General features: G+C 44.7%; 1 protein-coding gene across 3 annotated transcripts in view; it reads right to left on the bottom strand.

Annotated features, from left to right (window-relative positions):
* Positions 1-22,290, bottom strand: part of HPCAL1 (hippocalcin like 1) — a 63,413-nt gene that overhangs the window by 10,921 nt on the left and 30,202 nt on the right. The window lies entirely within an intron of this gene.

Genomic DNA, 22,290 nt, shown 5'->3' with positions numbered 1-22,290 from the left:
TCAACAGCAGTGGAAGATTTTTTTTTTTTATTAAAAGACCTAAAGCATCAGATCTGTCACCGAGGCTCTATTTTTAAAAGTTTAATTCTTGTATTAAAACAAAACAAAACAAAACAAAACAACCAGAAAGCAAACGAAAACCCAAACAAAATCCCCACAAACAAATAAAAACCAACCAACCAACCAACCAACCAAAACGCCACAAAGAACCTCCCACAGGTAGTCCAATGTAAGCCTCAGCCACTAAAGATCTGCATTGCCACACCTGAGGAACACACCCTCGAGAATACATTCTGTGCACTGGTACCACAAGCTCACACCAACTCAGCCAACACACAGATGTATTTAAAAGCCTGCAGCTCCCATGGGCTGAGCTGCAAGAGGGAGATGGGCTCCCCAACACCCCAGCTAGTGACAAATGTTTAGGTAAAACAGATCATGTAGCAACAGGCTTCAAAACAGGATTATAACAACATCCTCTGGACCATGTTTTGCCGAGGGCTGGTCAGCGGTTCTGACCTGAGCTGGGGGGGGAAATGCGCAGTTACATGGGCTGGGACAGATAATGAACCACTGAGCGAAGAGCAGATTTTGTTACATGTTTTAATGTCCGTATCCTAAGCAACGAGCGTTGCAACACAGAAGGCACAGGATATACAAATACGTTGCTATAGATATCTGGTCCTGCCTGGTAAACTCATGTGAACTTCTTTCCTGCCCTGCGGCAAAAGCTGACACCCACATAGCAGCCACTGCAGCACCTGTCTCGCTTTCCCAGGCTGCAGACACGGGGCCAAAAGTAACACCTTTTGATAAAGTCTGAACTGAAAAGAAGGGCGTATCTGCACCTCTTGAAAAGCTAATAATAGAAGCAGTGAAATATAAGAAAAACATTAATCAATAATGGCGCGAAAAATTCAAACCCTGCAGGGTTTGAGATGCGAAAGGCTGGCGTGAAGAGGTGCTGAAGCTGCTTCTGCTGCTGCCTTCGGGGAAATAGAAAGAGAAATGAAACCTGACAAGTGAAAGGACCACTCTACATACATAAATAGTCTTTTTAAATTTTTCACTTTCAGTGACTAATTATGCTTTATTTATGTAAGACACATTGCTTATTTGCAATTTACTTTCAAGTTCAATTCATTTCGGAAGTTTATTAAAAACAGCAGGTGAAGGGGAAGGACCACCCCATGTACCATCTAGTACATTTCAGTTTCAGGAAACTCAGTAGCAATTCACGTATGCCCATTGAATGTCCTTCCAAAATGTGGAATGAATTGGCAAAGAGACCTCAAGCCACCTTACTGTGTAAGTTTATCCACAAACACGTACTCAGGAACAGTGTGGTCTTGAAAACCTGATTCCATATCTGAGATGAAAACCCATTATAAATAACCCCCCACCTTGCCAAAGAAAGATATAATTACAAACACTCCAACCCTGCAAATGGCCATGTGAGAGGAATATTTCCAGGTTGGCAGTAATGTACTTCATAAAGTCAGCTTCAAAAGCTGAAACATAAGAAATTCACTTACAGGTGTCTGGATTGCTCCCATCTACTGAAGTCACTTTATTCAGGATTATATTCCTGTTTTACAGGGAAAAATCGGTTAGTCACTGACATCAAGCATCAGTACATGAACCTGAAAACCATTTTATATTCAGATTATAAGTGTGTGGTGAAGAGACATTTGCAGATCACGGTGGCAGGACCTTTCCAGGAGCTGGAGTTACAGCGAGGAGCCAGGGGATGCTGAGATCTGCTGCATCCATTGCTATCTGCTGTGCCCACCAGCACTGACCCCATCAGCAGGAGGTGAGAGTTTGCCATGGAGGACACGGCTACAAACTAATGAAAAGGAACAAAAGAAACACAAACGACCCCCAAACATTCATGAATTGCTGCTAACAAGTAAGAAATGAGACCCATGTTGGGACCAGAAAAGTGGCAGTTCCCTGGGGAGCTCTCCATGATGTTCTCCAGCGCAGGGAGGAGAGCTCATTACTGTAAAGGGCAAATATTCCCAATGCAGTAAGAAAAGCACAGAAATATTTCAAGTATATTAGGAAATTGGGTTAATTTGGGTGGGAGCAGATTGGGCAGTAATGCAGCTTGTGATTGCAGACAGGAAAAGAAAATCATGAGTGGATTTTCCTCATCTCCTCCCTTTGTCCTTTTTTTTAAACAAAACCAAGGGAGAAGCAGCTAGTGCTATTTTTTTCAGATGCTGTGCAAAGTTGGCAAGGCTTAAAAAAATTACAGTTTGTTTACACAATACTGTAGATCAAGGAAAACATGTCTGCACAATGTCTTAGTGCACAAGGTCTTTTTCTGAGAAGGCTGGGTTGCATGAGGAAAAACTCACGTCATGTTCACTGAATACACTGTTGTGATACAAAATGTTTAATAAAAATTAGTGAGTGCTGGCCTGTAGGATAGGGGAAGGTGCCTGATGGGAACTGGGAAATCAGAGTGAACATTTTTAGGAAAAGGGAAGACAAAGGGAAGAAAAGAATAGCTCAAGGCACTATGTTTTTGATATAATTAAAACCACAGAAATAGCACAGTTGGGCTGCTTTGTCACCAGATTTTAAGAGTTTCCTATGATGCATTTATTTAATTGATGAAGGTAAATCACAGAAAAATTGTCTTCAGAATAACCACAGCCCGGGGAGAAAGGAACCCAGATTCAATTTCAGAAGAATTAGCCAAACTCTGGCACTAACAAGAGCCAGGCAATGGCACCTGAGCAAATTCTGCAGCATCAGAGTCACTCCCGTGCAGAAGATGGAGAGTTTGGGGACAATGACACTTGCTAACCAGACAATGACAGATGATAATCAGCCCTCAGGCATGGTCTGCAAAACCATCCTCACTGCTAATGATGCCTAAATAAAAAACAAAGAAAAGATCTGATATCCTTCCCTTCCCCAGCTGCAGGTATGTGCTAAGATATGGGGCTTGGAGGAATCAAGGGGATTTCAGGGTAGCTAATTTGAAACAAAGCAGGGAAGAGTTGGGTTTGCTTTCAGAGTGAAACGAAACTGTTTTACTTAATTAAAAAAGCATTCTTTAGTAGGCATATCCTTAGTGAAAAGATGCTGCAAAATGTGGCTTTGGAGATATGCCAACTAGCTACCTTTAACAAAAACTCAACATTAACTAAAACTACTAAAATACACTGGGAAAAAAAAATCAACCAAAAGAGAAAGGTTGTCACCAACATGTTCAACCTCCAAATACACAGCTATTGCTAGCAATTTCTACTACTAATACAAGGGGTTTTTTTGTTCCAAAAATACTAAATCTAATACAAATGTATCCATTTATTTTATTAATCTAGCTTTCTAAAGTACCTTTTTTAAAATTTGATCATCACTTCAAAAGCCACTAGTTAAATTCCTTGTGAAAATACACTCCACTAAATTAAAATTTTTCTCAAAAAGGTGTTCTATTTCCCCTTCAGTGGTAAACACCAATAACAGTAATCAAATTGTTTCACACCTTTATTTTCCAGTTTGTTGAATGGAAAAAAACACTGAAGTTTTAAATCTAATAGCAAACCTAGAGTTTAAGTGTTCTGGATTTTTCCTTACAGAGATGTAAAAACCCTGTGCAATAAAAACTGAGAGTGAAATAACTACATGAGAACAGCATTCCACCCATAATGAAGGAACCTGGTTCTGCAAGATGCAGCAATTTGAGGAGCAGAAGACCAAATCTTCTGCTGGTAAGCATCAGCCCAAGTTCTGCAATAGCTAAGGATATTACTCGAGTTGGTGCATGTGGCTGTACCAATCTTCAGGGGTTTTTCTAAAATTCATTTCTAGAATCAAGGAGCCAAAATTGCAGTGACTACTATCCTGTGCAGGAAAGCCACGGCTCCAGGACACACCCTGGACAAATGCATCACTCCAGGAACACAATGCAAGGTTTGTGTTCAGGTTATTATCAGGGCAGCCTTCGTGCCTTGAGAACACAACGGCAACCACCTTGTGTTGAATTACAGCAATACTTATGCTGGGATGTGGACACCCCTCTGGGCAATGTCCTGCTGTCCTCCCTGGGTGCCAAGGACTGCCCATGCCAAGGAATACCTGGACTGGTGGCTCCCCACAGGAAACCACCTGCGAGGGCACTGTGGGCGTTTGCCCAAGGCAGTGCCTTGAGGGTGTGACCAAAGGATCGCTGGCATGAGCAGAGCATTGGTGTTCCTGCTAGGTGGATCCTGAACACAATGGGCCATTTCTACCTGCAGTGATATGACAGACCATGTCTCTGGCCATGCGTGATGCTCAGGGATACACTAATACCTTCTCTCACTTCAGCTTCCATCATTAAAAATGGGAGAATTATCTCCAGAAAACAGCAGACCATATGATTTTGTGATCAGTCTCTCTAAAATCCATACAAAAATGGGCACCAGCCCTTCACTGAGCTGTCAGAGACAGCACTGACTGGACTCTCCCAGCAGCTGAGACCAAGGCAAGAGGAGGCTGGTGCAGCAGCATGACAGAACACCTCCAGTCCCAGCTCACACATTCAGTAGTGGCAACTTCCATCAATCCTGAAGACTCAAGAATTTGATTTGCTCTTAAGTGCATTCACTATAAATTATGCAGAAGATGTCTGTCTCCAAGAAAGGGAGTGCCCCATATCAGAGGAGAAAGAAGAGACAGTGGTATTCTTAGGGGCACCACAAACAGCCCTATGAAAACCCTTTCTCTCTTCTGGCATTTCTGTGTAGCATTTAACACTTCAATGCAAATCGTCTTGAAGTAAGCCATGCAATCTGCACTCAAGACATCACTTTTCTCATTAACCTCCACCACAGGGCTCCATCCCCAGCAATACCCACACCAAATGTGCTTTTCCAAGCACTGCGGGTGAGAGGAGCTGAGCCCCTGTTAGCGGGCTGGGTAAGAAGCAAATGGAAAATCAAATCACACTGAATTTTATATCTAAGTGATGCCAGTAGTGGCCAAATGGGTGTATTTTCCTCCCTAACTAGGTATAGCAACAGGAAGGAGATGTGATGGTTTTGAAGCAGGAAGCATCCCAACAGGCGTGGGATGAGAAGAGCTGACCTCCACCTGAGACCACATGTGGGGCACATCCTGTCCCACCGCCTTGTGCCGCATCGGTGAAGGTCTCGATTGCAAAACAGGAAATGCGCCTTCTCTCAACAGTCATGTTGAAGATGGACATTCTTGGTCATGTGAGAAGTGGATGAGGGAGAAAATCTGCTCCTGATACCCCTTAAAATCGCTTTCTCAGATGGAAGAATCTTCATGAACTTCATTTTAGCAAATGGGAAAAAGAGCACCTAATCCGTAAGGTTTTAACATATCAGGGCATGGACAGATAAGCTTTCCCGGGTATGGCCACACCAGGATACTGACCTCAGCCACTTTGTAACCTCTTAATTTATCAGTCTGGTCTCTGAAAAGACCCTAAGCTACACCTGGTATCAATTACTAGTCTGCTCCACTTCTAACAGGGAAAAAAAAAATCCTACTAAACCAAATTCTGCTTCTTTTGCAAACCAAGATCTACACTAGATTCACACCAGGCTGGCTTTTTTTTTTTTTTTTAATATTTCCTTTCCCCAAGGATAACATTATCTATTTTCCTGGAAATTTTCAGCAACTTTTCTGCAGGAGGAGAAGGTATCCTGTGCGAGAAACCATGTCAACAAGATCTTTCCGTAAATGCAGCATTTGCGTAAGATCAACACAATAATTTATCATTTATTTTTTCCTCTTGAAAGGAACAGGAAAAAAATGTTTAAAGGCTGCAGCAGTGGTTAAAAGGAGGACTCTGATGGTGGAGGATAGTGCAGGAATTGAAAGTTTCTGAAGTGATGCCTTCTCCTGGGACGTGCACACATCACCTTTCAACACACAGCAGCAAGGCTGCTTCCCTTTGCCTTCAAGCCTGCTAACAGCTCTTTGTTGGCACTACATTTGTTGAAAAGGGAAGGCCAGCAAATGTACCACCCTTAGGGGCAGAGGACTCAGCTCCACAACTGATACAGATGTTTGGAGTCACACTGGCATTGGGGAGGAGGTTCCTGCCAGAGGAAGATGATATTTTATCTGCTCAGCTGAAGGCAATCTGGACCATGGAAGAACCAGGTAAATCCTCCGGCTGACACTCTGCCCTGAGTGTCATTCAGACTCTTCTTTCTTCCCTCTGCAAACACAGACATGGTCCTGCTGCTGGACTCCTCTGAGATAAATGCAGCAGAACAGAATTAATCCTGTATTTCCCCCCCCCTGCTCTGAAAAGAGTAGGCAATAGTACCTTGAAAGCATTCACATTCTTGTGGTTAACACTATTTTTTTAGCTTCTTGAGCCTCTATTACAGAGATCATGACTTGTCAGACCTACTTTGAGACCTCCTTTAAGTTTCACTATTAAAACTGAGCAGCAAGAATCAGACTCCCAAAGGAAGATCAACCCTTGTACTTCCTCTGCAACACTGACATTTCCAGCTGCAGGAGGGACAGTGGGGCAGGGTAGACAGACAGGCATTTATACATCCTACAGCCCAGGGCAGAGCATTTTGGTGCCGAAACTCTGTGTTTTGGAAAAGGAGAGGAGCTGCAGCTAAGGACGACCCTGGTGAACAATAGCACACAGCCCTGGTGTGCTGGGGTTTGGAGTGACTCCAAGCAGGGTGGGACTGTAAGAAAGTGGACAAAAGCTTTGGATAGAGATCTACAGGGAGGAAGCGCTTCCTACTTCCTCCACAGAAAGGACCAGGGCTTTAAATAAACCTCCTCCGAAGCTCTGCTGAAGACCAAAAGGGCGTGTTGCTGGAAGAAAGTCCTGTCTGTCTGGCACCCAGCTGAAGGCTGATGGGGCTCTCCCAGGGAATGGGGCTGCTCCACTGCCATTCCAACATGCTGGTGGGAAGTGGGGGAGGGCTGGGCTGCCCACAGTCCCATTGTGACTGGCATCATCTAGACAAAAAAGACTCTAAAACCTCAATACAGGGCTCTCAACTCTGCCACCAAAGGTGCAGAGCCAGACTTGCCTCTCAAGCACATCTTTTGATGAAAAAGGTAAATCAAAGTGTACATTTACAGTTTGCAATGCCATTTCAACATTGTGCTATCTCTCAGAGCTACTTACCTTTTAGCCCTTTCTTGTATGGACTACAGGGCTGCAGCAGCACCCTAATTCTCATGGACAGAGACATTCCACCTGCTCCATACCCCTCAAGCTCCTTTCCTCCCTCCCCACCTCTGCAGCCACATGGGACCTTCCCCCCTTGCCTCCCTCCTGCCTCTCACATGGTCCCACACACAGACCATGAACACTGGAGCCAGGGTTGGGCTATAGGCTGGGCAGCAGTACTGATGAGCAAACTGGCATGGACAAAAAACCACCCTCCTCCTAACAAATACCAATGGAATATTTACTTTGCTTGGATGTAACAGAAGCAGACCCTAAACACAGTAATAGTTGCAAAGCATTGAGATCTTTGCTTTGTACTGTACCACATAAATTGTCTTATCTGTCCATTTTAGTGTACATATTCATTTACAATAACCCTCATCTTCCCTGTTGTCCAAACTGAGCATCAGCCCACAGCAGGAAGCCTCTGTTGTTTTTCAACCCATCCTCAGTCTGCTAGAACACCCATTGCCTACAACCCAATAAAAGAACTCTTCTGCTGTGCCAAAATTGCTCAAATTTACAACTCTGGTATTTTCAACGGGCTGGAAGATTTAATAACAGAAAATAAGGGAGAGAAGGAAGGAAACCACGGGTTTGGAAAATATCAGCCTGGACAGATTAAGATAAAATGTGGAAAAAATATACTACAAATTTTATTCTCAAAACAAAAAGAAAGCTGTGGTCAGGTCAGAAAGAACTGAGTTGTGCGCACATTTCTGGTATAGTAAGAAATGGTATTGCTTTGAAATGGGATTGAATAAGCAAACTTCACATTCCCGTAGGAAAAAATTATTTCACTAATGGCTTTGCACAAAGCAATTACCCACCAGTTTGGAACAGACATCTGTGATATTGACCTGCTGAGACAGCCATTGAAATTGCACTTGATCAAACTTGGGAGGGAAAGTTATCAACTCCTGTCCTGCTTTACAAAGGAGCAAAAGAGTCAAAACTATTTCTCTTAACAATTATCTGCCAGGTTCTGGCTTCACTGTACAGCAAAATGCCCTCAGTAAAAGTACTGTTCTTATAAAATCCCTGGATTTTCTCTAATTCACACCATGGCAAGCTGATGAGCACTCAGCTGAGGAGGTGACCCTCTTGGGCTGAAATTAGGCGAGGTGGAGTAAGAAGCAGCTCATGCCAACACCAAATTTGCAGCCAAGAGTGAGGGGGAAGACCTGCTCAAGTGCCAGCCCTGGAGAGGTGGCATATCCATCACTGGCATGCACTGAAGCAAAGATGCTGAGTGCCCCTGCTCTTGCAAATTCAACTTGGCTATTATGGGTCATTTCCCTATTTATTGTTGTTTCCAAGCTTCCGTTACTCAGCTTTGTCCTAATGGCTTCTGTACAAAGCTATGGCAGACTGGATGTATCTTAATATACTTGTACTTTATTGCAGTCAATATTCATTATTTTCAATATTACTGAAGATGAGCTGCTCCTCTTGGAAAAACTATGTTCAGGCCCTGATATGGCAGATGCAGTGCTACTTTCTTCCTGAGCTTTATCCCAAAAGCCAGGTAGGCTTTGCTCCCACCACCCCAGTAAAGGTCTCATTCTTCTACTGGCTCAAAATCATCTTCTAACTTGAGTTCAAATGTATTCAATGCTGGTGACCACATTTGCTCTGGTCCCGACTCCGTCATCTCTGGAACTTCCCCTCTGCTAGACACGTGGACAGAGCCATGATTCCCACACCAGCCTTGGCTCTCCTGGTTTAGCTGACCAGGTGGTTCTTGGCTACTCTCAGACACACAGTGTCCTTTCCCGTGTCACAGAAATCCTCCCCTGCACTTAGGGCAGTGACAGCCTCCTGACCCCTGGCACTGCACGCACCATCTCAACACCAAGTTTCCTTATCTGCACTGGGAACTCTTCCAAGAAGGGGATTTGCCTTTTGACCTTAGTGCCTTAGGTCAATCTGTGTTCAGCTCTGCCTGGACTCTCCTCCACGCTTCCAGTGAGCAGCTTCTCCCCTGTTCAGGGACAGACTTGCCCTGTGTTTCATGCCTTTTCTGTGCCATTCTCACGGCCACCCTGCTCTCTCAGAACGACATCCTGATCTTCTTCCATGTTGCAGGCAAATGGCAGGGTCATGGCACCAGATATGTGACCCCCAAATGCCGAGCTTCAAAATCCATCTGCTGAGAAGGTCTAATGGGTAAGATGTAAAGCTCAGAGGAAAACTAATGTCAATAAGTAAGTGACCCAGCATATTACTGGACCATCTCCACATGTAAAACCTAGTAGTGAAAGTCATACAAGGATTTTTCCACTTTTTTCTCCAGCTCTTAGTGTCAGGTGACTGAGGAGAACCACTTCTACCACTCATCCAGTGCATGAACAGGGAATAATAGCCTATTTGTTTTATAAACAAAATGGCAGGGTTGCACAAAACCAACCAACCAACCAACCAAATGTAACCACACCCTCAACTAGGGGAGACCACAATCACTCTATTTGCTATTCAACAGGATCTGTGTACTGCACACATATATTTCTATTTTATTTAAAAGAAAGTTGCTTTTTTCCCTCATAAAGGGTGAGATTCAGATCTGCCACATCAGAGGAACAGCTGAAACAAACAGAAAGGTCATTAGTCAGTTTGCCCTGAAAATACAGTAAAAAAATTCCCCTTTACTAAGCAGTGAAAATGGTGACTGAAAATACCCCTGAATGCTACAAGCAGGTTGTAGCCCACCTGGAGTGTGAGGAGGCTCAAGATCTGCTATAGGGGAAGCAGAAGCAGTTCAGCAAATGTGTTCATGCACACTTAAAGACACATGGTGCTTGTAGTCAATGAGAGATTTGCCGCTGAAAAAGCCACTTTTTTTCCCTTTAAAAAAATTTACATCAAGAGAAATGTGTCTTTGCTGCTCTAATCCATGGGTGGGCCCACAGGGATCTAGCTCCAAGCAGCACTTGCACCAGAGCAACACAACATGACCTTCTGCAAACGAGAAAGTGCCTCTGGATGGATCACTGTGCAAGCAAATGGATGGGGAGAAGCTGTGCAAAAATAGTCCAAGTTAGCCAAAACTTTGGGCTATGCCATAATGGTGTTTGGATGTACAGTGGGTCATGCAGGCTGCTTTGGCCAGAGCACAGGTCTGCTCAGCCAGGCACTCGCTCTGATGGCCCAGCACTGCTGGGATGTGAATCGTGGCAAATGTCTCAGCATGCCACTGAATAAAATTTGTGTATGCATAAAACCCTCCATAGTGACCTTTCCTATGGAAAGCAACTGGTTCTCCACCAACACTGCTCTTTCCAGCAGGGAGGAAGCTACAGCAGCACATTCCTCGAGGCTGCACCATGAACCCACAGGGGCTTCTGGGATTCTGCCTCAGGCAGAGCTCCTCAAAAACAGAGCACCACTCTCTACCTACAAATAACCCCACTAAAACACATCCAATTTCTTGATGCTGCTGTGTCTGCCAGCATTTCTGAGCCTGCAGCTTTCCAGGAGAAATCCATGGCATGCACACACTCCAGCCCAAACTGCATTTGACAGGAGTAACCTAGTTTCAAGCATCCATACAAGCAGTGGGAGCTCCCATTTTCTCACTAAGAGCACTTCTTAGGCTAGTATGGGTTAAAGTTAACCAGCAGCAAAGCCTGCTTCTCTGGCTCTGCAAGGGGGATCACACCTGCCAGTGGCTGCCCCAACACAAAAGCAGGATGCTGGAGGGCTGCTGCTGCGAAGCAGAGACGTGGCAGCTGAGATCTTGCTTCTGCCATGCCAGGCACCATGTACAGGGCCAAAAAGAGTCTGTTGCTGTGCCAAAAAATGGGTAATTTAAGCTGAAAGGCAGCTGATGGGACTTCCCTGCTTTGCCAGGCAGCTGGCTGCAGAAACACATTTTGCTGCGGTAAACATCACCCCTACACTGATGAGGTGGAGAGTCCTTTCAAGTCAGTCCTTAGTAGGTCTAAAGATGGGCTAGAGATAAAGTGGAGCTGCCTGATAAATGGCAATGCTTGGCAAGCCAGAAAAAATAAAAAAAGCTTCCTTTCTTTCAAAAGGTTATGGTCCTTTTTCCTACTGGTGCCTCCCAGTCCATTAAATATCATCAAATTTACTCTGACTGAAAATAGTAGAGGTCTCATGTCTTTAACTTGAAGAACATTTTTTCCACTCAGACAGAGGAATTTTGCTTACCTTCATCAAGCAGTAGTGCCAACAGTTGTTAAAGCACAGTATAAACATTAGCCTTTACCAGTAAACAAACGCAAATTTTGGCACCAGATCACACTGAAATAATCACATAATCACAGAATGTTTTGAGTCAGAAGGGACCTTTAAAGATCATCCAGTTCAACCCCCTGCCATGGTCAGGGACACCTTACACCAGATCAGGTTGCTCAAAGCTCCATGCAGCCTGGCCTTGAACACTTGGAGAGATGGGGCATCCACAACTCTGGGCAGCCTGATCCAAGTTCTTACCACTCTCACAGTAAATTTCTTCCTTATGTCAAATCTAAATTTACCCTCTTTCAGTCTGAAACCATTTCCCCTTGTCCTGTCACTTACAGGCCTCTGCAAAGACCTTTCTCCATCTTTTTTGTAAGCCCCTTGATATTGAAAAACTGCAATGAGGTCTCCTTGGAGCCTTCTACGGGCTGAAAAACTCCAGCTCTCTCAGCCTTTCCTCATAGGAGAGGAGCACCATCCCCCTGACCATTTTCATGACCCTCCTCTGGACTCGCTCCAACAGGTCCATGCCCTTTCCTGTGCTGAAGGCTCCCGAGCTAGACACCATGCTCCAGGTGAGGTCTCACCAGAGCAGAGGGTCAGGAACACCTCCCTCCTACATGTCAACACCTCGCATGGAAAAGCCCAGCTGGGGAATACCAACGTGGATTGAGCAATCCCGCACGAGGGATAAGAATGTATGCACAGCTACACTGGACCACAATAGGCAGAAACTTCATTTCCATGTTTTTTTATGTGTACTTAACATACTGAAACCCTAAGTGCCAAACTGAAGGTTCAGTGACAACTCATGCTAAACAAATTAGCTACTCAGATCATTGAAACACTCGAGAGCTGCTTCACTTCCTTCTGTTTATGCTCTACTAATCTCTACACTTCACTCAGTCTGATAAATCAATTTAAAAAAATCCATTTCACTTTCAGTTTCTGACCAGAGAAAGCATCATGAGTTGACAAGCTACCAGGATTTTTTTTTCTTTAATGAGAAATGTTATTCTCCTCCACATATTTTCAGTAAATAATCCCAGTGAGTTTAGGCATGAAGCAGATCTGCAAAACTAAACAGGCAAGAATGTAAACTTGGTGCCTCTGCCTCAAAACACTTCCAGCCTCATCTAAGGAGTAGTTTGGCTGGGAAGCTATTTATTGGAACAAAGAGGCCGAGTGATGCAGGAGTGCTGAAGGCACAGCAAGGAGGGCAGGGAGTGTAATGCCTAAGCCAGTTATGTAAGCAGGGAAGCACGGGGTGAAAGGACGGGAGGACTCTGCGGGACGCGTGGCAGCCAGCCTCGCAAAGCTCATAAGGAGCTTTGGCAGGACATGGCTGTCCCGCCGCTGGGGCAGGTGACAGAAGCCAGGCTCCAGCATCCCGGCGGCAGGACCAGCCCGGCACCCTGAGCCGCAGCACAGTGCCTTGCTGCTGGGCTCTGTGCTCACCGGGCACCAATGTGGAGCCTGCGGGATGCTGGGGAAAACAACAGAAAGGCTTTGGTGTTTTCTCTGCCATCTATTTCAGGTTTTAATGCTGGTTTTGCTTTTTTCCCCCCTGGATTCACTGCCGAAGTGCCACAGACAATGAGAACTATTGAGCATTTACTACAGCGTGAGATTAGTTTGGGTTTCAGTTTCTGCTGAGCCAGCTCATTTCCTTCCACATTCTTACACGAACAGATGCTAAAATATAAAAGGGCAGTCAGCATCATAAAGGCAGAAAAAGGAAAATCCTTCATACAGCAGCATGAAGTTAAAAATACTTTTTCACAGCTTTAGCCAGAGCCATTCAATAGCTTGCTCTGCCATCTAATTACATTACATTAAAGAGGCAAGAGACTATTATTTTTCCTTAAGTACAAAAAAGCCACAAACACATACACACCTCAAAATATCAAAAACCCAACCAGCTAACAACAAAATCGGCCAAACTAGCCAGATTAAAAGAAGTGTTCAAAGAGCTAAACAGAAAAATTAGTTTTATCCCCTCCCACCATGCATGACTGCAGGGCTGCCTTCTGACACCAAATTCAATTGCTGCAGCAATTAGTCACAAAATTCAAGGTGAGTTGAAACTGCCAGATACACCAAGAAGCATCCCTCTGCTAGAGCAAATTCTCCCCCCACAGAGGCAAAGCAAGCAGATGGACAGGCTACAGTTCATAAAAAGCCATAAGCCATCCCTGGGCTGCAACAGCAGCAAGGATGAGGCGATGGCAGCCCTCACTAAACAAACACCCAGCCCTCGTGCCACCACTCCAGTCAATGCAGGAGCATCTCTTCCCTGGGTGCTTTGGTGCTCAGTGGCCACAGCCCAGAGCATCCCCACGGGGCCATGCAACAGAGACAGAGCCAGCAGGGCTTGGACTTTATTTAGGGAAAAAGTTGGTGGAAAGATTGCCCAGTTGCACCACACCAGCCACGTTTCTCTTTTGATGAAGTTGCATCCATCAACTTAATTCTTGCTCAGAAAAGTTCCAAATATGGCAAGAGGCTTCCCCATGCAGCTCTGACATTTAGATGCTTTGCCAGCTAGATGGGCAACCTGCAACCCCTCCAGGCTCTTTTTAAAGTACCTTTTACATACAGATGTATATCCATTATGCTCTAATGCTTTTAAAATGCTTCTCATTAGCCATGTCAGGTATGCAACCAACTTCTCAGCAAGCCCATATCTTCCTGGTGCCACTCCACCTGCCCACAGCTGAACCTGCAAGCACCATCTCCTCCAAGCGGGGGAAAAATACATTAATACAGGGCAGAAAACTGTGATCACAGAGGAACAAAGCCACCGATTCCCCCATCAGGTTGCTTCAGTGCTCAGTGCAAATTTTTCCAGGAGGTTTCTCAACCTCTGAGAACTACCAAGCTGTAAAGTATAAATATGCAATGTAAATACAGAGACATTGGTAGGACTAATGACACAAAATCAGTGATAAAATTTAGGAGGATTTTCAGACAAATCTTTCCAAATCATTACCTTCTGGATTTAAGACAAGTGAGGTTGGTTCATGGAGGTTCAAACAAGGTGGAGTAAAATGAATTTAGTTCACATGGAGAACATTATTGCCCCTGCTGGCAGCTTTGGGCCAGAAACAGGCTCCACAACACCTTACTGACCACAGCCTCAGGGAATTTCAACCCTGCCTGTAAAGAGCAGAGAAAACAATACAACTTCCTATTGCTTTTGTCAACTTATACATAAACACGTTAGTATCATGAACATTTTCATCACCTGCATATTGCCTACACAGCATCATTAGGTTTTCTTCCAAAACAAACAAGCCACAAAATGTAGTATCCTTCATGCAAAAATAAACTCCTGGGGCAACTCCTGACAAACACAGCTGCACCATCCCTTCAGCCAGGAGATGCCTTTCTCCCTTCCCTGCAGCTCTCCCAGAACTGGCTCAGCAAACCACCCCAGCACCCATTGCTCCTCCCTGCCTGGAGAGCAAAGCCTTCTGCAGCTGGCACAGCTGGTGTCACACAGTGTCCTGGTGGCTCTCAGGCCCAGTTTTAGCTCCAGTTACCACCCTAATGCCCCACTGGAACATTGGCACAAGAGGCTGCCATTACATTATACATTTTTGATGGCTTCACCACTTCTCTGCTTGCTCACCCATTTCACCCAGACCTCTAAGCCATTCCAGACCTCTAAACTAACTCTCTGGGACTTAGGGTTTAAAGCCACCCCCTTCCCTCACTGCCAAAACGCACACTTGGGAATGATGGAGGACCTAAACATTCACCCCATAACAAATATTTATGGGTGTAGATGAACTTTGTGCAGCCACCCCGAGCAGGACAGACACCAACTGAAGGCAATGTCACCTCCTGGCACCCAGAGAAGGTACAGCCCCACATCACCAGCCCCACTCCCCACTGGCTGCCCTCCAGCCACCCCCTCACCTCATCCCTCCACACGTCCTGGGCTCATGCAGGGGGGTCTCCCAGCTGGCCTGGCCACCCCATCCCTTCGCCTGCTCCTTCGCAGCCCTGGGTGAACCAGGAAGCAGAGGCGAACCAGCAGTTTATTTTTAACTTCTTTTTTTCTCCCTTAAATAAAAAGCAAAACCACATGCATAAACCACATGTTCATGCTCACTCCACCCAGTGATGGGTTTTACATTTTGCATCCTTCCAACACTCAAAAATTCCTGAGCAGTGATGTAGAGCAGACATCACCCCACAGATTTCCATTATGCCCCTCAGTATCCCTGTTTCTACACTGGCAAAATAAGAGTCTCTCAAACACTGAAGTAACTCTCTCCATGAAGCATGCAAAGCCTGAAGAGAGTGGCTCTGCTCTTAGCTTGTCTCCCCCTTTCCCTCCTTCCCAAAACCATCCAGGACATCCAGGAGCACTGGCAGAAGTTGCAGCTTACACTTCCAAAGATTCACTGCAGACTCTTTGGAGAATGAAGAGCTAGTGTGGGACTGTGAGTCCCTTCCCACGAGTTCAACCACAGCTTTGAATCTCTACTAACCGAAGTTAGCTCTTGCTTCTCTTCTGCAGCTCCTCAGACATCATTGTAACATCTTTGAGTGTTTCAGATAAACAAGTAACAGGATCTCAAGCAACACCCTAAATTTTAGTTTCAGAGGTGCAGGCAGGTGGAAAGAGTTAAAGAGTTTCCCAGCAGCTGATAGTTTTGCAGTCCACAGGTTGAATTTTTGGAGTGAGGAGGAGACCACCCATTCACCATGGGAAATTCTGGTACAGAGCTTCCCTCAAAGTTAAAATAAAAAGTTGAAAGATCCTCTGTTTTTTTCCAAAATGTCTATTGAAACATCACCTTCTTTAAAAGGAAGGGGGCCACTAGGTCAGCACAGCTTGAGCAGCAAGACTTCTGAATCAGAGACAAAAACCTTCAAGGAGCAAATACATTAAAACAAAGACCCAGTTTGTGCCCACAGTCTGATGTGGCTACACATTCAGGCTCTAATGGCAAAATTACCTGCTTTCAACTTCTGTTCAAAGAGAAACTCCATGCCAGCAGAGTGCCACTTAGACTGGAACATTATTAATACAGAAATGCCTGCTTCAGAGTGCCGAAAACACTAATTAATCACAGCACTGGCTTTATGTGTGATCACTTGCAAATGCCACGCCAGCTCTGCTCCACCCTGACATTGCTGTCAATGCCTCATCCCAGGCAGTAAAATGCCCTCACTACTTGCTGGATACCATACTGCTTTGACAGCACGTGTAAGCCATCAGTTTTGATGAAAGCAAACCTGAGAGATAAAACAAGGCACCGTAAATCATAAGAAGGCATCTGCCTCAAATTTAGACTTACTGACTTTTACTTCCAAGACAAGAAGAATTTGGTGAGTTTGCACAGCAGCTCGAGGATGGACTGGAGAGCTTCAAGCATGACAAGTCTTGAAGACATAACCTTTGCTCCACAACCTCAACAATAATGAGATGAATATGAAAAGGTGGAAGCTAAGACAGCTGGGTCACTACAACCACTGTGTGCTCCTCTGCACTAGGATAAAAGGTAGATTCAATGCAGCCTTGCAGATAACTTAATTAATTCAAAAATCTTTTGGAAAAGCTGGCAAACATTTTTGTATATTTTGGGAAGCAGAGCTGAAGCTGAACGTCTTTTCCCAGTCCAACCTAACAAACACATGGTAAGTCGTTGGCTTTAGGACAGCAGATTATGTTGGCTAACAACCATCCCTTGCTTCACTCTTGCCTCTTGGCTCATCTCAACCAGCCAAACTGGGTTTTCAAAACACGTCATTGTTGGCTGTTGCAGGTGTCATTAGCCACTCTGTCCGTGCTTTATCCAAGTATTTACAGTGCCCAACCAGCACCCTCTGAAAATGCACCAAGGTGCCTGGTGCCAAATTTAATTATCCCCTTGCTTAAGACCTGCAGGTTATTTTACACAGTGCAATGGGGAGGTGTGTTTGCTGGGTGAAGGAAAACCCTTATATTGTGCCCCATTTCCTGAAGGAGACTTGAATTTAAACCTACTTAACTAACCAACCACACGCTGCAAGGAGCAGTGTGCTTATTGCTAGGAAGCTTTGCAGAAGCACCAGTCAGCTACAATTTCCTTGCTCTGCAGGAGCAGCATATTCCTCCTTCCCACTGCCTGAGGCTCTGCCTCACTTCTTTGCCAACGGGGTGGATTTGATACTGCAGTGACACCAGCCTCCTGCTCCCTTCCCACACAAGACAACCCATAACAAGGCAACTCCCTCTTGTCTCACCACAGGGGTGGACACAGGCACCGCACAGAGCAGCACCAGAGGCTGAAACAGGCTACCAGCCCCCTCAAGGAATGCTGGCACAGAGCCCCCATGCCAAACACTGTCAAGTTCCCAAAGGAGAAGCATTTAAGTGTCAAGACCTCTCCTTCCCAGCCTCCAAAGAATCCTACAGATTTCTCCAGCAGCCCAGATGACTGTGTTTATTGCTGCATCCTTCACTTTATAGGTCAACATATACCAGAGGGCCAGCAATTCCCAGCTAATCAGATTTTTGTGCAGACTGACAAATAGCTCCCAATACGAATATAAAAACCCAGTAAAATCAAGGGTCTCTCTAATCAACTCACTCGATGCAATGCAGTAAGCATGCAGAAAGCTCATGCACTATGTTAACACATTGGATTGCACTTTGTGGCAGGATCTCAGGGGGCTGGCAGCAGAGCAGGGACCCTAGCCCAGGACAGCTGCTGAAAGGAACAGGTTCTTGTTTATCTTTGTTCTTTGTGCTTCACTCAGTGCTATGTTATTTTGAAACTAATTCATGGCAATTCCTTGACATGCCATCAGTGCTCTTGCCAAATACCAAAGCTTAAAACCAGAGTGTGAACGCACACTCACAAAGGAGGCTCTTTCTCTGCTGCTGGATTATCCCAGCCCGGAAACTTCTTATAGGTGAGTCCTTCCTATGTCCCCAGGCAGACCCAAAAAACCCCATGAACTAACATTGCTGACGGGGTGCATAAATCATCTTTCCCATGAAGACCAAGCACCTCACCTTGTAACAGACCCTGCAGCTCTGCCACATTGTGTCCCTCCAAACTCTTGCATTTTACCCCACAAAGCGCACTCATCACTGAGAAGAGCTTCAGCAATTTAATGACATCACTGACATATATATGGCAACCCTCCTCTTCCCACAGCAAGGCTCATGGTGACAGCAGGGCACTGCATGCCCCAGGAGCCAAATGGCTGAACCCAGTGAGAAAGGAGAGGGCAAGATGTGCACAGAGGCAGGTGGAAAATCATGACCTCCTCCTCCACAATGGCCCTCAGCTGGTCTTAGAAGATGACCAGGATTTCCAGCTAAAACACTGGTGCTCTCAGAGGTCTGGCAGCGAGCTGCTGAGCAGGTAAAGGTGGTGAATCTGTCAAAGTCCCTGATTAGGTGTGAAAGAAAAGTCCTGTGCACACAATACTCTTACTGAAGCTATAAATAGTCCCTCTGCACCAAGTTGTGCATGCTGTATTGACACTCCTGACTTAATAGGATTTCCTAGGTAGCCCAAACCAGCTTGGGCTGCAGCAGGGCAGCCTTGCTGAGCCATTTTCACAGCACACGCATACCACTGTGACTGGGGGGAGCACAGGGGATAATCCTGTGTTTTCAGTGCCCTGGTCACACTAAGGCAGGAAAAGACTCTGAGAAACTCCTAGAGGGTCGTAATGAGTTTGGATGCACAGCATAATAGGGACAAAACTTCCAGGATGACTTTTCTATGCAACAAGCTTATCTCCCAGCTACATTTCAGAACTTATTAAAAACGTATTAAAAATACAATTTATTTTTTTTTTATATTCATCCTTTTTTTACAGTCATAGTAAAAAATAAAAAACAGTGCTCTAATAAAATATATAATATAATTTTTATGCCAAATAATGTAAAACATTATTTTCCTACTCAAGTATATAATGTCAGTGCAGTTCCTGTAAGTAAATTAAACCAGTTCTCCCACTAATGACTTTTTATTGTCTTCAAACAAATATGTAAGACAAGAATTTAAACATCTCTTATACTACTTTATTCTTCCTAAAGAAATCCCACCCTGTTTGGGTTACTGTCTTACCTGAGAGCCTGACCTGAGAACTGTTAACCAAATAATCTTTTACTGTAACATTTCCACTACATCACTTTTGCCTTTGTGGTGCTTAACAGCCTGCCAGTGGTGCTGGGAATCATGTCCAAGTTTTGCCCTGACCCTTCAAGCCTGTACCCATCCATGCCCAAAATGTGCAAGTACCAAGGGCCTAAGTAGCTGACTGCATAGCCAGCTACCCCACTTTGCTCCAAAGTTGCAAGGGTTGGGCACCACTTGGCTGAAAACATCACCCCAGCACCTTGGGGCCTGAGTCCCAGACCAGGATGTTTCACAGATGAAGAACAAAAAGGTGTTTTCTGGTACCTTATGTCATTCCCATCATCACTGCTTCACAGGCAACTTTCCTCAGCAAGGAATGGTGTAGGACAAATGTCTATTGCATATTCCCTGCCAATCCCAGATTCCTTCAGCTGCTCCATCACCACAAGCAACACAGGAATCATTCAGGGCCATTGTGCATGTCCATCCACGTGCTAAGTATTGCACAGTGCTGACCTGACCTGCTCAAGACGAGCTCTCAGTTGTGCCTGTCACTCTGGGCATGCTATGCATCCAGGATTTAGGGATGCAACTCTCTGTGCAGTACTTCTGTGTTTTTCTGGAATGACATTTGGCTGTTCGGAGCACTGGGAATTTGTAACACAAGAAGAAGAAATAATAAAGTTGACCTCAAGCTGGTTCAATGCACTCATTCTGAAACTAAAGTAGCTAGAACATGGTGCATCATTTTTTCCTACCACAGTGTTAGCTGTTATGAAAAATGCAGCAGTGAAGAAAAGGGCTCACTCATGAGCTAGCATTACCTGTCTACACCTCATCTGCTCCTTCAGAATGCTCTATAGGCCACAGCAATGATGCACTTAGTGCTTGCATGGCTATCTAAGAACGCCAGGCAGAAGTGATTGCAAAGAGACATGTAGTTCAAAATTTCATTAAAGAAATGGCTATAATATAATCACAAGCCACTCAATGCACTGGAGGCTGAATGTTGCTAAGGAAAATTATGAACCTCCTCCTGTAAATATCCTTATCTATCCACAACAGAGAAAGAGCCAATAGTGTAGCAACATCTACATTCAGCACATGCACTAGAACAGAATAAAGTGATCATTAAATAGTTTAAAACAAAGAAGACAGCAAAATGTAATGAACCTCAACAAACCAAGTGGAACAGGGCTAAGAGGCTCTACCAGCTATGTCCTGCACCTCTTAGGAAGCCTTTTGTAGGAGATGGAAATACAATCAGCTCCCCAAGAGCTTCCACACTGGAGGGATGATGGACAGGTGGCTCCTTTTGCAAAACCCATTTTCTTTATTCTGCACAAGGAAAAAAAAAAGCAGAGGGGGAGATAGGGAAAATGCTTGAATGTTAAAATAGGCAAATTACTGAGCTAGAAAATCTAGATTAAATTAAGCATTCCTGCAAATGTGTAATAGAGAAAACGAATGGCTCCCATCTGGAAGCTCAGCAAATTAACTTGGATCCTGGTTAAGACAACAGCACCAGAGCCTGCTTCCAGAAATGTAAATATCCAGTGTGCATTTGCAATCCAATCACAGGCTAAAAATACAAGACAACTCAGAGTGGAAATCTGATTTTGTGTCTACCCTCTTAATGGGAAATAAAACAATAATTCTTTAGCCACAGCAATCTGGACTCATTTTTCCTACTTGGAAAGATGCTGCAAGATATCTTTGCACCAGTAAAGTCCTTCTGCTGCGTCTGATTGCAAGGCCACAGCTCGTGTTGGATGCCTGACTCTTCTCCATTGTATTCCACTTTGCCATTTTTCCATCCTGTGTCCCCTGGCTGCTCCACCGTACTGTCCTCAGCTCTCTGTTTATTTACATCACTTCATTCGCTTCTTCTTATAAAGAGTATTGTAGTTCCTTTTCCCCCCAGAGGTTTATCTCAGGCCTTCCAGTAAGAGAAGGGCTCTTGCTCTCAGTGTGTAGATGGAGAACTCAACCACAGGCATGAACCAGGCTCAGGACTAAATTTAGCCCAGAAGAGGATAGTCCTTCTGCCAGTAGACCACGAAGGCAATTTGGAGCAGGAGCCTATTTTAGATGCTCTCTGGTGGTGTCTACCTCCCTCTAGGCTGTAGAGGGAGCCTGGGGAGACCAGGCTTAGACTCTGAGCATCATCCCTGAGGACCTTTGATGCTACAAAAGGGAGGAAAAGCTATTACAAGTTAATGTCATCCATATGGTTCAAAAGCTGACACTGGAAGGAAAGTTTTAGGGTATTCCACCACCGGAAAAAAGGACATTTCTCTGTGTCTGAGACACGTTCTTCTGTGATCATAGCAGGCATAGCCAGGAGTTTTTAACTACAGAAAAAGTCACCTATAGATACAGTATAATCAAGAAAATCAGTTAATTCCCACATCTGGTTTTAAAAAATTGATACGGGGATTAGTAAATGTGGACAAAAAAAGTGCATAATATCCAAACTTAGGAGAGCAAAGAGTGTACAAACATTAATAGCAGCAGTCAGATAGGATGTTAGATAATTAGCCAGAAATGCACAGATGATGAGCAAGAAACAAGAGCATGGATTAACATATTGATACCAGGAGAAAGGACACTGCAAGAGAAAAATCAGTGAGCAGAATAAGAAATTCCAAAGGGCAGCAGTGGTATGGGGTCAACACTGCATGGAAGAAGGAGGGACAACAGCACAAGTTATCCTACACCCTACAGAGTCTTCAGGGCAGTGCAGTGCAGATTGCAAGGTCCACAGCAAGGCAGAAGTGCCAACAGGGCTTATCTTACTGT

The sequence above is a fragment of the Lichenostomus cassidix genome, chromosome 3, assembly GCF_008360975.1.
Source record: "Lichenostomus cassidix isolate B80296 chromosome 3, HeHo_3.0, whole genome shotgun sequence".
In the NCBI taxonomy this organism is placed as follows: Eukaryota; Metazoa; Chordata; class Aves; order Passeriformes; family Meliphagidae; genus Lichenostomus; species Lichenostomus cassidix.
Note: the sequence above shows the minus strand (reverse complement) of the source record. Positions and strands in the feature narration are given on the sequence as shown.